The sequence below is a fragment of the Petromyzon marinus genome, chromosome 72 (assembly GCF_048934315.1).
Source record: "Petromyzon marinus isolate PM22_M1 ecotype Great Lakes invasive population chromosome 72, UKy_Petmar_22M1.pri1.0, whole genome shotgun sequence".
Taxonomy (NCBI): domain Eukaryota; kingdom Metazoa; phylum Chordata; class Hyperoartia; order Petromyzontiformes; family Petromyzontidae; genus Petromyzon; species Petromyzon marinus.
Window position 1 is genome coordinate 5722889 of NC_133738.1, and position 18426 is coordinate 5741314.

The 18426-nt window shown below is 45.0% G+C and overlaps 1 protein-coding gene across 1 annotated transcript in view; it reads right to left on the reverse strand.

Annotated features, from left to right (window-relative positions):
* Positions 1–1358, reverse strand: part of LOC142906931 (uncharacterized) — a 70462-nt gene extending 69104 nt beyond the window's left edge. The window contains exon 1 of the mRNA XM_076055705.1: positions 1027–1358. The gene's annotated coding sequence lies outside the window, so the exon portion shown is untranslated. The remainder of the gene's footprint in view (positions 1–1026) is intronic.
* Between the last annotated feature and the right edge of the window lie 17068 nt (positions 1359–18426).

Consider the following 18426-nt stretch of genomic DNA (forward strand, 5'->3'; position numbering starts at 1 on the left):
GGTTTTTAAATGTCGAGGGGAAAATAATTGGAGGACCCTGATAAAAATCCATGCGACCACCACGGGGACAGAGAGAGTCAAAAACTCCCAAAAACAGGCATCGTTAGGGTCGGGATGGAACCCACGACCTCCTGTAGAACAAGCGAGGTAGTTAACATCTCCATAGCCACCGTGGTCTTACATAGTAAACTAGTGTAGTCTGTGCTCGTGTGAATGTAGAAATAGCACAACCACACGAACTCTCTCCTGTGAACTCTCCTGTGGCTAAGCACACCTCGGCTTTGGCGACAAGCTCCTGAACATATGTTGCTGCCATGCGGAGGGATAGGCATCTTTCCCATGCAGTCGCTAAACGCCGTGCAAACTTACGACAAATATTCAACAGAGGTATTTGGAAGGAAGAAAAATCCATCAAAAGTCAACTGAAGCGATTTCCTGGCTGATATGCAGGATCATAGGTATCGTACATTTTGCACAAAATAATAGTGAGCGTAATCGTGGGTTTAACTCTCCGACCCAAAACAACCAGTTAGTGCTGAACTAGTAAACTAATTGTACACGTTTTGTGTTACATGACACAAACCCCTTACTGATATTGGCTGTCAGGTGGTGATGGTGGCTGATTTAAAGCAACATTTGTATTTTTAAGCGATCTAACCCAAAATAATCATTTATTACAGAAAATAATACTTAGGTTTTGTGACTACCATTCCTCTCTCTATATATATTTTTATTAGCGGTTATATTTCCCAACAACCAAAATATGAAATAACCAACTCCCCTACATAAGATGCCTATTATCTGTTTCAGTAACTATTCGTATTTTTTTTTTTTGCAATCGACAGAAACAATAGCATTGTGCAGAAAAAAATAAACTTGGCAGGAACCCCTCCTGGCAAAAAAGAGTCGGCCAGCTTAAGTCACAAAGTGCCTTGGCATCCCTTCATCTGGAGGCAGGAGCGGCAGTGCCCAATTACGATTTAGTGATACGCGACAGATATCGCCACAGCGCGGTGTTGCACTTACCGACTTTGAAAATTGTTGAGAAAAGAGCTGAAAATCTCTGACCATGCGTGATTATCGATTTTCAAACGAAGTCAGTGGACAGTCACACGGTGTATGTGTGTGCCCACATATATATATATGATTGGGCGGGTGCTGCACCATGTAAAAATATATATTTTTTCAATAATCAAGTATTAACCTTTATGAAGGTTGGCAGGAAGAATGTGCGGATAGGCCCAATTTAAAATGTCAAACATACGGGAATGTACACAGATGCGGATATATCCGCAGGGTTTGGCCATTTGAATTGTTATACTGATAGGAACCTCCTGGTTACACCAGCCCACAGGGGATTATTGTGTCCGTCCATCGTGCATCCAAAAATGGGAGTGGGGCTGGGTGGAGAAGGGAGGGTGGGGAGGGGAGGGTGGGGAGGGGCTGGGTAGGGAGGGTAGGGAGGGTGGGGAGGGGAGGGTGGGCCTGGTGGGGAGGGGCTGAGTGGGGAGGGTGGAGCTGGGTGGGGGGTGGGAGGGGTGGGGCTGGGTGGGGTGGGGCTGGTCACCCCGTGGTGCCCTTATAAAACTCAACGTTTAACCTACTCACGCCGGCTTGTGCCCGCCCTCAGTCGGGCATATTTGCGGAATACACCACGCCGCCGTTGACCCTGGCCATTGTCGAGCAACCCAACGTTCCTACCAGCTCCCTCCGCAGGAATGTGTTTCAGGAATGTGGTCTGGAGGCGTTGGCGTAGTGAGTTAGCGCACCTTGCACGACACACCCTGTTAACTTCCGTACGATTCCCGGCTATGCCTAGCACACGTGGAAAGTGATATCCTGATCAAGCCCCCGCGAGCGGGGGGCCCTCTTGCACCGTCTCATTCTGTTTGGCGTGGGGAAGTATGATCAAATGACCCCCCACCCCGTGAACGACATGGTTCTCCGAGGCTGTCGACCAGCAGTGGTTTGGGGTAGCCGCGGTGGTGGGATGTTAACTCCCTCACCTGATATGCAGGAGATCGTGGGTTCAATGTCAATGGCGGGACAAATCTGAACCCTGTCTGGGCCTCCTCGAGCTCGAGGTCGACTCAGCCTGAAGATGCCGACACGGGGCTCTGTGTGAGGGAAATGTGAGCATGAGGAAGACGACGTTTTTGCCACCCAATGGTGTGCAAGGTGCTGCTTGTCTATGCAAAGACGCCGCCTTCGTTGGTTGTAATACCTATCTCATGATGCTGTGGCTTGCAAAGTTTGGTCGTACATATTATGTACATTGTTTATTTTTAAATTGGAATCACAGTTCCAATGATCACTGCTACATTATTTTTGGAGCTTTATTTTGGTGATTTCGAAAAGGTTCTGGTTTAGCCATATTTGTTTGTTGTAGTACACAGAGTTAGACTGGTAACTGTAATTGAAATTGTCTCATGGTTATTGTTTGGCTTGCATCCCACTGGGATTTTTGCACACAGCGTTGATATGCGGTGCTTTTTCTGGAAGACTTTGCTGTTTTTTTCCTGGATTTTTTCTGTTGCTCGTAGTCGCTTTAAGATGTTTTCTTGTTCATGTTTTTGTTTGTTGTAGTTGCACCCGATTCAAGAGCCGAATGGCTCACAGGGCTATACTAAAATAAATTAACTGAAATGAAATTAATTGAAGGTCTCGGGGTTCAGATCTCACCGCAGGATACAATTCGTCATTATGACAATGATGCACGAGTACTAGGAAAGAAGCACTCGGAAACCTGTTTTAATTTAAGCAACTTTAATCTCAACTTGCCCTAACATCCACCAAATCTTACCATCTGAATTCCAACAACAGTGCCCATGCAAATATAAGTACTCATCAATCTGTACTGGATGATCATTAAAGCATCAAAGGTCAAATCTAACGATGACGTGGTTAACCCAGTGCAACAGGCAACAGCTCAAAATGGAAATATTCGCACAAAAGGCGTTCCCATCAAATGAATATCAAACAGTTAGAAAACGTCAATAATCTGATCTCACAATCACGTGATTAAACTACAACAATAGGCTGTCTTATGCTAACGCGACCATACACGATTCCCGTGTGTGCGGCATGCAAGCTGAGATTCTGCTTGGCCCACAACCTGTACAAGGTAGAGTTAAAAGTAGTGAGTGAGTGTAAAGTTAATGTTTCTCTTTCTTCTTTCTGAACAATACCTCAAGTCCCACAACGATGTGTAGTAGAACGGCAGGCTGGGCCCACAATTGTTGTGTGCTCGCGGCCCTGCTGCTCGCTGCTCCTTCGCACCGTTGTCTGTGCATCGTGCTCGATCCACGTTGGAGGATCCTCAATGCTCCACAGTGAGCACGCTCGTGGTCAGCCGCTAGCTCCTGGGCTGCACGTTTGCAGGGTATCTGCACGCCAGGCTCGATCTGCAGTTGGAGTACTCTGGCCACGCTGCTCCTCATTCCTTTTCAGTAGCTGACTGCTTCGCGCGAGCACCCTTGGTGCCCCCCTCCCTCGCGAGATCTCCTTCGCCCAGCTCGCTCTCCAAAACTCATCAAAACTCTTATCATCAGAATATCAGTCACTTGGACAACGTAACTTATCCAGCCTATAGCTTGGACAACATTCATGCACACTCGACATTTGTGTATAACTCAAATTGAGTTGCGAGAAGCTAAGAGGTGTGCAAATTCATTTTCACATAATACTGTGATGAGCTAAGACGTGTGAGAAGTTAACTCAAATTTCCACTTAACTTCTCACAGTACTATGTGAAAATGCATTTGCACACCTCTTAGCTTCTCACAACTCTTAGATGAGTACAGTACAACTTCTCGAAGTACTTGACTCTGCAAGTGACTCAACACATAAGGAAAACACGTAAAATAAAACACTTTCAGCGATACTCAGTCTGTCAGCGCAGAACTCAACACTTAGCGACACAGAGCCTTTGCCTCTGCAAGACTCTTGACACTTGGCTGGTTACGGGTGCCAGTCTCGGAGTTTGCCTCGGCAAGAATGACTTGTATGATCCATAATAAAGGTTTTTGGGTTAGATCGCGTTTATTTATAAATGTGTCGTAACCCTCCACCACCCGACACGGCCAATCAGCAAAAAAAGGTGTCACGTTGACAAAAAGACAAATAATTCACTACTTTAGCCCACCGGTGTGTTGAAGAGCGAATCCACATTTACAGTTTGAGTACGACGTTTCGCTGGTAAATACAACCAGCATCATCGGGCAATTCGCCAGAATGGTAAAGCCCTCGCTTGCTCCCGGTTTTATATAGAGCAGCAGGGTGACGTCATCACTTAACTCATATCAGGTGCAGTGATTAGAGGCGGAGGAGGGGTATTGTAATTATATGATCGATTAGTAATCAGTCATTGGTTATGATTAGTAATGAGTTGTAGATTAGTAATTCTTTAAATCAAAATGTAATGTGTATTATTTAATAATACGCTTCCAGGCCGCACTAAGCCTGCAGCTGTCATGTTAAACTGACTTGTATGATGTTGGGTGATGTTTATATAGGATTTCTAGCTCATGTGATGCATTACCTAAGACACATTATGGCCCAATTTTCTCCCACCTTTGCACACGTGGTGCATCCTTTGGGTCAGCCTGAATGCATCATGGCTTGGGACAGTCAAAAACAAATTTTATTAGAAATGTGTTTCTGCCTGTCCCAAGCCAGGATAAAGGAGGAGGGTTGTTGTCTGGTGACAACCGGCCACAAAACCCTAAAGACAAAACATGGAAAGTCATTGCAAACAAATGGCCCTCAGTCCCGGGCAGCACTTAAGTGGGCAGAGAGTGTGAAGAATATTGGGACCCAATGACTCTGCCCCTAGCTGGCAGTGCAGACCCGGGCGGTGGTAGTATGTTGTCCACAGATATCAAGATAGAGGCACAAAATGGAAAAAGCAGAAGGTTGACTACATGGAATACTGGAACAATGCCACAAGAGAGAGGACCAAGCTATGGCAGCCACAGTTATGAGGATGTTGCGGTGGATGTTGGGTTTAACAAGGACGAACACGGTGATAAATGAAGAAAATGTAATTGACGGTGCGTGCTTTTATTTTAGCCAATGGTGTTTATACCTTGACTTAAATCTTTCGTGACTGCAGGTATTCATATTCTTTGGGTCTTTCGATAAAGTCACTTAGATGGGTTCAAAGAAATAACAAAAAAACAAAAAACTACGACGTTTCGATCGCAACGCTTGTGTTGTTATTTTTTTGAACCTATCTACGTGACTTTACCGAAAGACCCAAAGAATATGGTGTTTATACCGTTGTATACATAAGGACGAGGCGGGAGCCTGTCTTGTCTGTAACAATGACATGTGGTATTTGCATGGGGTGTAATATATTTTATTTGTGAACTTCCTAGTTCTCGCGTGTGTGCGTGTGTGCGTGCGTGCAAGAAATGACCTGACTAGACACGTTCCATCACGGGGCGGCCACGGTGGCTCGTAAAATGTTAACTACCTCGCCTGGTATACAGGAGGTTGTGGATTTTATCCCGACCCTGACGCCCGTGGCATATTTGGAGTTTGCGTGTATCTCTCACTCTATCTCTCTCCCCGTGGTCGCATGGATTTTTCCCCGAATCCTCTGGTTTTCCCCTCCACATTTATAATCAACATCTATATGCAATAAATTCCCACATGATAAGCCACTTCGTTGAGCTATGAGTTGTGTCCAGGTCGCTTCTGAAAAATAACTACATAGCTCAATAGGTCTTACCTGGTAAGATAAAACAATATTTAGTTGTATTTCTATATTTTTTCAAGTGATGTATTTACCTTTCCTATACTTTGCACTCCTATCGTGTTTTTGTTTTTTTGTTATTGTTGTAACTTTCTGTAAGAAAGAGTTTCGTAGCTCATTGGATTCCTCCAGTATTAATAAGTATCCTGATTCTGACTTGAGCCACTTCGTTGAGCTATCATTTGTGGTAGCCTGGTCGCTTCTCTGAAAAAAAAGCTACGTAGCTCTGTGGGGCCTTACATTTGGTAAAGATGGGAGGTAGGGGAGGAGAGGGACTAACTTTGGAATACCCCTTTTTACTGCTGGGAGGACAGAGTTGGAGAAATTAAAGGAACAAATACATTCCATTGTTTCAACCCCTGCGCTGGAAGATCGAATTTTAACTCATTTCTGCCATTTGGTGGAATGGATATTGCAGATGGCATGAGACTAAAACGAGAGTCTATTGTCCATGGCGCCACGGTGGCTAAGAGATGTTAACTACCTCGCCAGGTATGTAGGAGGACATGGGTTCAATCCAGACCCTGACGATGCCTACTATTATATATTATGAGTTTGCTTGTCTCTCTCCCTGCAGTCGCTTGGATTTTCCCCCGGGTCCTCGGGTTTTTCGCGTTCAGAGTATTTGACTACTGCTATACATTTCCACGTGGTGATAAGCCACTTCGCTGAGCTGCTACCATCTGTGATAGCCATGTCGCTTCTGAAAAAGAGCTATATAGCTCAGTGGGCTTTACACGTCGTACAATATCAAAGATAGTATTGTTCACCTCACACCAAGAAACGAGCCTTGCCCCCAAGGTGTACACGGAATCATTAGTCACTCGGCATGTCAGCAACGACGTTGATGGAAGCTTGACAGTTGAATGCTTTGGGCAGTTTCAGCCCCAGTCATTTCTGCCATTACGGGATCACCAACAGTGGAGGAAAAGTCAACGAATCGGCTGCATCAGCTTCCAGTTACCGAACGAATGCATGCCAATGTTGTGCTCATTACACACAAATAGCGCTTGCCACAAGTGAGCCACGATAACTTGCTGCTGATCTCGTCAAGGTGCATAAATTATCATCACACGAACTCTGCTCATCCTCGCAGCAGCAGCGGCTTTTGGCTAACCACTGAACAAAGAGGGGCACCCCTTTGTGCGGCGCTTTCAGGTGCACTTCCACAGCCGTCTGGAACGCTGTTCCTTCCGATATTAGGAAGCCACAGGAGCTATGCATTTGAAGTCTAGCTTGAAAACTAAGTTGATGTTTTGGCTTAGTTCGCTGTCCTTCGCCCACACCTCCGATTATCACGGTTGAATACGTACGTTACGAAATAAGTTCAACATATATACAATGAATACACGCAGGTGATTGTAATGTATCATGGAATCCGGTTTCTAGATTCCAAGGTTCATTTCAAGATTAATTTCAAGTGTTAAAAAGGGATAATGTTAAAATAAATGTTTTCTTTGCAAGCTTAGATTTGGAGGAGCTATTTGAGAAAAGTGACCCACTGCTTGAGGATATGTTTAAAATGTCAAGAATGCGGAAAAGTACAAAGGTGTGCTGGATATCTGTGGGGGTCTTGCCATTGCATGCAAATTCAGGATTGTGGCAGGGAGATTTTCTGCAGTGATTTAGCGCACTGCCCTCTAAACCCCGGTCACCTTAGTTCAATTCCCAGCTGGGACTAATATATTATTATAAAAAAACATTCATTTTTATTTTGCCACATCACCTCCTGTTGATTGTCTTTTTAATCGGAATTTATTATATCCCTGACTTCTAATTAGGCTCGGAGTTATACGTGAGATAAGCCATGTTTCATACAGACAGTGTTTCTAAATGAAGAGGGAAAAACCCGGAGGACCCGGAGGAAAATCCACGCGACTTCGGGGAGAGAGACACTCAAACTCTAAATGCACATCAGCAGGAATCGTCAGGGTCTAGATTGTATCCATACCTTCCTGTATACCAGGCGAGGTAGTTAACATCTCCTAGCCACCATGGCACCCAGGACTCTGGCAGGGCTTTGTTGTCGTCTTGGTATTATGACGCCTGCAATATCCATTCCAGTAAATTGCACACATCCGTTGAAATTCGATCTTCCACCGTGACGGTTGAAGAAATGGAATGTTTAGTTTCTTTAATCCCTCCTACTGTCCTCCCAACACTATAAATGGGTATTCCAGAGTTAGTCAATCAGAGGGTGAGTGCTTGCAGTTACACCAATACGTCTGACCACCATAATAACAGAAGGGCAGTTTATATATACAAAATATAAATAATGAAATATTGTACCGCACTGCTATGCTCCCACAACTACCCCTTCTTGCTTGCATCAATTCGCATTGGCCAGAGTGATGGGGTGACGACAAATAACCCCCAAACATTCACTGGGAGCAGAGCCTCCCAAATCCACAAGGTGAATTGACAAAGGGACTGCACATGTACGTGCTACATACTCAACCAGGGGAAAAAATCTGGAGGCCTCTGTCCATCCATTGATGCACAAAGAGCCACCAAAAATCCACGTCAGTCATGTGCAATTGAGTTTTTTGTTGTTGCTACACAATTCACCGTGAAAGACAGCGAGGAATCGTAAAAAAAGAGGGGAAATGGTTGATATATGAATTTCCACGTAGGGGCATCATGGTGGAAGCAAGATGTTAACCACCTCGCCTGGTATACAGGAGGTTGTGGATTTTATCCCGACCCTGACGCCCGTGGCATATTTGGAGTTTGCGTGTATCTCTCACTCTATCTCTCTCCCCGTGGTCGCGTGGATTTTTCCCCGAATCCTCCGGTTTTCCCCTCCACATTTATAATCAACATCTATATGCAATAAATTCCCACCTGATAAGCCACTTCGTTGAGCTATGAGTTGTGTCCAGGTCGCTTCTGAAAAATAACTACATAGCTCAATAGGCCTTACCTGGTAAGATAAAACAATATTTAGTTGTATTTCTATATTTTTTCAAGTGATGTATTTACCTTTCCTATACTTTGCACTCCTATCGTGTTTTTGTTTTTTTGTTATTGTTGTAACTTTCTGTAAGAAAGAGTTTCGTAGCTCATTGGATTCCTCCAGTATTAATAAGTATCCTGATTCTGACTTGAGCCACTTCGTTGAGCTATCATTTGTGATAGCCTGGTCGCTTCTCTGAAAAAAAAGCTACGTAGCTCTGTGGGGCCTTACATTTGGTAAAGATGGGAGGTAGGGGAGGAGAGGGACTAACTTTGGAATACCCCTTTTTACTGCTGGGAGGACAGAGTTGGAGAAATTAAAGGAACAAATAAATTCCATTGTTTCAACCCCTGCGCTGGAAGATCGAATTTTAACTCATTTCTGCCATTTGGTGGAATGGATATTGCAGATGGCATGACACTAAAACGAGAGTCTATTGTCCATGGCGCCACGGTGGCTAAGAGATGTTAACTACCTCGCCAGGTATGTAGGAGGACATGGGTTAAATCCAGACCCTGACGATGCCTGCTATTATATATTATGAATTTGCTTGTCTCTCTCCCTGCAGTCGCGTGGATTTTCCCCCGGGTCCTCGGGTTTTTCGCGTTCAGAGTATTTGACTACTGCTATACATTTCCACGTGGTGATAAGCCACTTCGCTGAGCTGCTACCATCTGTGATAGCCATGTCGCTTCTGAAAAAGAGCTATATAGCTCAGTGGGCTTTACACCTCGTACAATATCAAAGATAGTATTGTTCACCTCACACCAAGAAACGAGCCTTGCCCCCAAGGTGTACGCGGAATCAACAGTCACTCGGCATGTCGGCAACGACGTTGATGAAAGCTTGACAGTTGAATGCTTTGGGCAGTTTCAGCCCCAGTCATTTCTGCCATTACGGGATCACCAACAGTGGAGAAAAAGTCAACGAATCGGCTGCATCAGCTTCCAGTTACCGAACGAATGCATGCCAATGTTGTGCTCATTACACACAAATAGCGCTTGCCACAAGTGAGCCACGATAACTTGCTGCTAATCTCGTCAAGGTGCATAAACTATCATCACACGAACTCTGCTGATCCTCGCAGCAGCAGCGGCTTTTGGCTAACCACTGAACAAAGAGGGGCACCCCTTTGTGCGGCGCTTTCAGGTGCACTTCCACAGCCGTCTGGAACGCTGTTCCTTCCGATATTAGGAAGCCACGGGAGCTATGCATTTGAAGTCTAGCTTGAAAACTAATTTGATGTTTTGGCTTAGTTCGCTGTCCTTCGCCCACACCTCCGATTATGAATACGTACGTTACGAAATAAGTTCAACATATATACAATGAATACACGCAGGTGATTGTAATGTATCATGGATTCTGGTTTCTAGATTCCAGGGTTCATTTCAAGATTAATTTCAAGTGTTAAGGGATAATGTTAAAATAAATGTTTTCATTGCAAGCTTCGATTTGGTGGAGCTATTTGAGAAAAGTGACTCACTGCTTGAGGATATGTTTAAAATGTCAAGAATGCGGAAAAGTACAAAGGTGTGCTGGATATCTGTGGGGGTCTGGCCATTGCATGCAAATTCAGGATTGTGGCAGCGAAATTTTCTGCAGTGATTTAGCGCACTGCCCTCTAAACCCCGGTCACCTGAGTTCAATTCCCAGCTGGGACTAACATATTATTTAAAAAAAACATTCATTTTTATTTTGCCACACCACCTCCTTTTGATTCTCTTTTTAATCGGAATTTATTATATCCCTGACTTCTAATTAGGCTCGGAGTTATACGTGAGATAAGCCATGTTTTAGACAGACAGTGTTTCTAAATGAAGAGGGAAAAAACCAGAGGACCCGGAGGAAAATTCACGTGACTTCGGGGAGAGACACACTCAAACTCTAAATGTACAGCAGCAGGAATCGTCAGGGTCTAGATTGTATCCATGCTCTCCTGTATACCAGGCGAGGTAGTTAACATCTCCTAGCCACCGTGGCACCCAGGACTCTTGCAGGGCTTTGTTGTCGTTTTGGTATTATGACGCCTGCAATATCCATTCTAGCAAATTGCACACATCCGTTGAAATTCGATCTTCCACCGTGACGGTTGAAGAAATGGAATGTTTAGTTTCTTTATTCCCTCCTACTGTCCTCCCAACACTATAAATGGGTATTCCAGAGTTAGTCAATCAGAGGGTGAGTGCTTGCAGTTACACCAATACGTCTGGCCACCATAATAACAGAAGGGCAGTTTATATATAAAATATAAATAATGAAATATTGTGCCGCACTGCTATGCTCCCACAACTACCCCTTCTTGCTTGCATCAATTCGCATTGGCCAGAGTGATGGGGTGACGACAAATAACCCCCAAACATTCACTGGGAGCAGAGCCTCCCAAATCCACAAGGTGAATTGACAAAGGGACTGCACATGTACGTGCTACATACTCAACCAGGGGAAAAAATCTGGAGGCCTCTGTCCATCCACTAATGCACAAAGAGCCACCAAAAATCCACGTCAGTCATGTGCAATTGAGTTTTTTTGTTGCTACACAATTCACCGTGAAAGACAGCGAGGAATCGTAAAAAAGAGGGGAAATGGTTGATATATGAATTTCCACGTAGGGGCATCATGGTGGAAGCAAGATGTTAACTACCTCGCCTGGTATATAGGAGGGTGTGTGTCCGATCCCGACTCTGACTCCTCTATATTTGGAGTTTGCATGTGTCTCTCTAGGCAGAGACCGGAATTTAATTCCCGCTCATGGCCACCAACACTAGCGGCGATTATCTGAACCCGGCCCTGGGCCTCCCTAGGTCCACTCAGACTCAAATGAGTACCTGATCCGATGTGTAGTAAACATGGCACTGGGGAGACACATGAAGCCAGACGTGGTGCTGACCACCTGCTCGGGTTACCGTGTTCATAGCGTTTAACAGCTAACCACTGCACAACCGCTCGCCACATACAGATGTAGTGACATAGCGCTGACTGTTGGACAGCAGCAGCAACTGCAGGTGGGCACTTAGCACACACGCCGCTGAGCATATACACGGGTGTGCCGGCAGGGCGGAGGAACTGGGGCAAGGGTCATGATAGACCTCGTGTGGAAGCCCCAGGAAATCTCTAGATGGTTCGAGAAGGGAGGCGTGGCCAGGGCAGAGAGCGAGAGCTCTGGGCTGCCGGTTCTGGGATTGGACCCATCTCATCATTGTTGTCATCGTCGTCGCCCTTGTCGCTGCCACCTTCGCCCGATCATTGTGCAGCCAGACAGTAGTTGGCTGTCCCCGGTCGAAGCCGTGGGTGCAACGCGGACAGGGTTGTGCCTGGGATGGAGTGCGCGGCAGCGGAGTCGTGTGTGAGAGAGAGGGGGCCCGAGTGGTGCCGTGAGCTCGGCAACAACGACGAATAAAGAGGGCACGGCTGTGCCTCCTGCGACCACCTCGTCTCCGGCTGACAGTTTGTGCGACGCATGCCACCCGCAAGTACAGATGACACTGCACATACAAAGAAGCTTGAATCTTCACTGGTATATAGGCTGGAGCCGACCCTTGCCAGGGGCACGACTCTGCCCTCGGGCTCTTCAGTCTTCAGGAGGCTTCTTGTCTTCAGCTGGACGACGACTGCCTGGACCGTTCAGAGATCCGGCTTTTATACAGAGCCGTGGCTCGCTCCGCCCCGGCCACGCCTTCCTTCTCGATCCTTCTAGAAGAACCTGGGGGGTGATGCTATCCCCCAGCCCACCTCCTGGGGTCTGGGGTCTGCATCCCGGTTACCATTGGGCCCCGTGGCCCACAGTCCATTAACACCGAGGCTCAGCCCCTCTTCCGCCCCCTATTGGCACGTATGATATACTACCGGGTAACAGCACGGGAAGTGTACAATAATAGCTCTACATATTCAAAGACATTCATACATACACATACATACGTACGTACATACATACTTCATGGTCAACGATGTTGAGTTGCATTCAAAGGAATGCATCCAAGAGGACGGCCCCACTGAAGGAAACGGAGCACCGAAGTTACGCCGAGCGTGGCAGGTGCTGGCTGAGCTTTGTCACGTTGCCGGATCATCTAGGGGTAGATTAGAGTGCGATTTGGAGAGGCCTTTGTTCATCGGTAACTTGCTGCTGGCTGACAATGATGATAGAATGATGGGGGGGGGGGGGGGGTATATAATTGACGGTGCATCCTTTATTTGCCAATGGTGTTTATACTTGGTGCAGCGATTTTGGCTGTGACTGGTCCCATGTGAAGACGGAAGCTTGCGTTGCCTCCGAAACGTCGTGTTTTAAATGTTTATTTTATTTCGTTTTACCTACGTGACTTTACCGAATAAAACCAAAGAGTAAAAATATATGTTTATTTAATAATAACTTAGCCCTAGCTGGGAATTTAACTCAGGCGATTGGGGTTTAGAGGTCAGTGTCCTAACCAGTGCATAAAAGCTCGCGGCCACAATCCTGAATTTGCATGCAATGGTATGACCTCAACACTTTTCCAGCACACCTTTGTACTTTTCCGCATTCTTGACATTTTAAACACACCCTCTGGCACAGAGTCACTTTTCTCAAATATCTTCTGCAACATTTAAGACTTGATGTAGTTGAATACCACCATTTTTAACATTTGGAATTCAGTAAAAGAAGTCAACTCATCTAGAAACTGGATTGCATTATACACTAGCGGGAAGTGCCCGGCGTTGCCCGGGCCAAAAAATATATTTCAAAACTACTCTTAAAATCTAACAGCAGTGCGTACTGACTGTGGTGGTACCTGTTATGATTACAGCAGTGCATGCCAACTGTGGTCGTACCTGCTGTCACTACAGTAGAACATGCTGACTCTATTGCAGTATTTATCGACTCTATAGCACAAAGTACTCACCTGACAGAGTGGCGTGGTGAGGCCTAGTCCCATACAGAGCCTCAGGCCTCGCCTAGATTGTCCAGCCGGCCGAAGTGGCACCTTGGCAGGCTGGTGCTGGGCTGCTACCCCTGACCCCCCCCCCCCCTCCGCCAGCCACGATCTCCTCGGCCGCTCTGCAGTAATATCTACGGCCTATAGTGGTAACATCTACCGACTGTATAGTAGTAACTACACGCATCGGGGTGGGGGGGACATCACACAGTGAAGAATTTACCTGAGCGTTTAGTGTATTTTATAGCATTTTGAACACAAAATAAAATTTCCCCCTCACTCCCACCGAAGGCGTGCGACTTGGCATGGGCCATCCCCCCACCAAAGGTGTGTGAGTTGGTATGGTTATGCACGCGTCATAAATAAATAAAGAGAAAGCAGAAAAATCGCACTCAATCGCTAATTCAACTAACATTAAAGTTGACGGATGTGAAAAAGGAATAGCGCTTGCTCACGGCGGGGCTTACGGCGTGGTACCTGGCTATTTTTATTTTATGTAAACCCCACCGTTGGAGAGCCAAATTCTTCGCAAGTGCGCGAACGCATACGAACCCACACACACACCCACACATCAACAATTATTGACTTTTATATATACATTTTAAATACTGAACAGACATTTATCGTACTCTTTGGTTCTTTCAGTGACGTCATGTAGGTAGAAATATTGCATGTGAGTGTAAGATCGGAGGGCGACCTCCAAGACGGGAGGCGTGGAAGTGGCTATGTTAATGTGAGTGATTAGCATGTTTACGTGAGATCGGAGATTAGCATGTTAATGGAAGATCGCAGAGCAGCAACGTCAAGCTTGCGAGCGAGGTGGCTGTTTTAGTGTGGGAAATTTTAACCTGTTAATGTAAAATCAGAGAGCTGAAAATAACAACTAAAGTGGTAGGATGGGAATATCACAGCCAGTTATGACTTTTCCTGGTTAATACTGTCCTTCAAATGATTGCTCAGCTTATACCCATCTTCTCGGTTGAAATTGTTTCTGTGTTCTTCTATCTGGATGGCTTAATGGGCAAATCTTTGATGGTAGCCCGAAGGTTTCCAGAGTACCCTGGTCTCGGAATAAACAATATCGTGCGTGCCCACCGCATTATAACAAGGATCAACCACTACAGAGGTATTGGTGCTGCCGTGTTTCAAATCTGCCTTGTGTTCGCGAACACGATCCGAGACATGTCGTTTCGTTTTCCCAATGTAACTGCTGTCGCAGACACAACTTAGTTTGTAGACACCAGAGTATTGCATGTCAGGAATGACATCCGTCACAGATGGGATCAAATTACAGATTTTGTCTACTGTATTGAATTGGACCTGGATCTTGTGTTTGTTTAAGATTTTGGAAAACTTTTTGGTAACACCTGCTATGTTTGGCAAGGTGATGGTTTTGATTGGGTGCTCAGATGGTTGTCTCCCCATGAATGGGGATACAGCTTTGCGGATTGTGCGGTCTGAGTATCCATTCATCTTGAGGGCTTGGTGTACGTGCTCCAGTTCACTGGCTAGGTGGCGCTGGTCGGAGATTCAGCGGGCCTCGCCCTCCACTTTACGTCTTGTATGGCAGAAAGGGCTGGTGCTAAGTTGACCGAGGGCCTCATAAAAAAAGACGGTCACCGCATCTTCGTGCAGCACTTTCAGATGCGCTCCTGCGGCCGTCTGGAACGCTCCTCCAGATATTCGGAAGCCACTGGGAGCTATACACTTTTAAATAATCTGAATTGAAAACTGATTTCTTTAGAACTGATTGTTGTTGTATTTAGTTTGTTTAGCACGTAGGCTTTCGCGATCAATATTATTAATAAAAAAAACTTTTTGGGTTAGATCGCGTTATTTATAAATGTGTCGTAACCCTCCACCAACCGACATGGCCAATCAACAAAAATGTGTCACGTAGACAAAAGGCAAATAGTTCACTACTTTAGCCCACCGGTGTGTTGAAGAGTAAATACACAACATTTACAATTTTTGAGTACTACGTTTTGCTGGTAATTACATCCAGCATCATCGGGCAATTTGGCAGAACAGTGAAGCCTTCCACTTGCTCCCGGTCTTAAATAGAGCAGCAGGGTGACGTCATCATTTAACCTATTCAGGTGCAGTGATGTGAGGTGGAGGGGGGTATTGTTATTATAATTAGTAATCAGTAATTATTAAGATTAGTAATCAGTTGTAGATAAGTAATTAGTTGTAATGTGTATTATTTAATAACTGAACCCAATTACTATAACCACTCAGGTGCAGAAATTAGAGGTGGGGAGGTTATTGTAATGATATAATAGATTAGTAATCAGTTAATTGTTATTATTAGTAATCAGTTGTAGATTAGTAATTAGTTGTAATGTGTATTATTCAAAAACTTAAGCCAATTATTATACCCAAGCAGATGCATAAATCAGAGGGGGCGGGGGGGGGGAAGATGTTATTGTAATTATATACTACGTTAGTAATCAGTGAATTAGTATGTGTTTCCCCTATAAGGAATTGTAATTGTAATATGTATTATTTAATAATACGCTTCCAGGCCGCACTAAGCCTTTAGCTGTCAGAGCGATTAAAGTTATTTGTATTTCTCTCTATTTCAATGGATTCTCTAATTAATCTTGGCCAGTAATAATTAGTTTTACACAACACTTCAACGTTATGAAAATCAATTGAGTGGCCTTGTTTGCAAGAATGTTCTGCCGCTGCCGACAGTTGTGTTTCAGATGATTTAATATTTCTTTGGTGTTCTTTGAGTCTTACGCTGATGTTATGTCCCATCTGTCCAATATTGCATCTGCCACATAAACAATTAATCCGATATACACCTTCTGTTAATAATTTAGGTAATTCGTCTTTAGTGCAAGATACTAGTTTTTGATTTTTTTGTAACTGTGCCAAATCTTATTTTAATGTTTTATTTTTGCACAACACGGGCTAATTTGTCAGTTACTCCTAAGATATGGTATTTTAATTGTTTTAATAATCTGATCACTTTCAGCAGTGTTGTTTTGCGATCGTAATTTGCATTCAGTGCTCTGTTAATTTGAGCATTATTGTAGCCATCCTGTCGTAATGCTTCTTTAACGTGTATAATCTCTCTCCTTAGACTTTCACCATCTAACACTGTTTTAGCCCGATGTATGAGCGTCTTGATAAGAGAGGATTTCTGATCTGGGTAATGATGTGAATCTGCATTCAGATAGGCATCAGTGAGCGTTCCCTTTCGGTAAATGCTGTGTGTTACTTAGCCATTTAGGCCATGTCCAAGCAAATATCTAGGAACGGGAGTGTGTTATTCACCTCTATTTCCACGGTGAACTGGATGGCCGGGATTTGTGCATTGAGATTATTTAGAAAATAATTAAGTGCATCTTTACCATGTGGCCAGACAACCAAAGTGTCAACAACATATCTAAACGAAAAATATGGTTTTAATGTACTCGAGGCAAGTGCTTTTGTTTCAAAGTTTTCCACGAAATCCGGCTGATCTATTATACAATTACAATACACACCCTCCTCTCTGTCTCAAATCAGTGCACCTGAATGGGTTAAATTATTACGTAACCCTGCTCCTCTATTTAAGACCCAGAGCAGGTAGAGGGCTTCACTATTCTGGCAAATTGCCCGATGATGCTGGATGTAATTACCAGCAAAACGTCGTACTCAAAAATTGTAAATGTTGTGGATTCACTATTCAACACACCGATGGGCTAAAGTAGTGAACTATTTGTCTTTTGTCAACGTGACACTTTTTTGATGATTGGCCGTGTTGGGTGGTGGAGGTTTAAGACATTTATAAATAACGGGATCGAACTCAAAAAGCTTTAGGAATAGGTTTTACCCTTTTAACTGGCACAAAAACTGACACCTTTATTCAAGGCATCATGTTTGCAATAACCACAACACAAGCAGTCAAAATGCAAACAAAAAGACAACTCTTATAATAATATGCACTGTCCTTGAATTTGATTGGTCCACACCCGAGACAGCTTTTCTTAGAGCCTAGTCTCCATTGGTGTTGGACCAGAAGACGCCAAAAGGCGTACAACTCAAAAACAGTGTACTATCAGAGTATTGAGGGCTCGGGGTGAGCATTTACATTATGAGACTGCCTGACTGATGACGCCGAGATTGTGAAGACATAGATGGCGAAGAAGACTCCAGCAGCACGACGGGATCCCACTCCAAACGACAGCCCCGAGCTCCTGCTCGGGGCCCCCTTTAATCCTCCCTGCCTGGCCTCGCTCCGCCCCGGCCACGCCCCCTTTCTGGAACCTACTAACGGATTCCCGGGCTTCCCTCACGTGCCCCCTCTGTAACCTTTCCCCTACATCCCTCTCTCTTGTCTTTCACATGACCTGCTGTCAGTCAGGGCTGCTGTAACTGCGATCCCTTTCCCTGCCAGCAGCCAGCGCTATGCTGCTGCGTGACCGATTATATGTCACTACACGCCTATTGGAGGAGTAGGCCGAAGACTCTCTCAAGTTTTCCTCTCTCGTGGATAATCTTCAGCCAGGAGTGAGGTGAGCACAAATAATTTCGCTCTCCACCGCGAGAATGAACAAATACGGGGCAGAACTCGCTGTACACGTTGTGGCAGAACCGCGTTCCACAAATAACAGAACAAAATTATCACCTCTCGCCCCCCAAACACCACGGTGCCCCCAGACTGAGAAGTTAAGGCTGAGAGGTTTTTATTTTTAATGTGCAAGCAATCCTGCACATGTGCATTTGCGCGGGCACAGCATTGTTGATTCTATCTCCGACACGGAGGGTTGTCTTGTCGTACTCTCACGGCACACCTGCCGTCACGA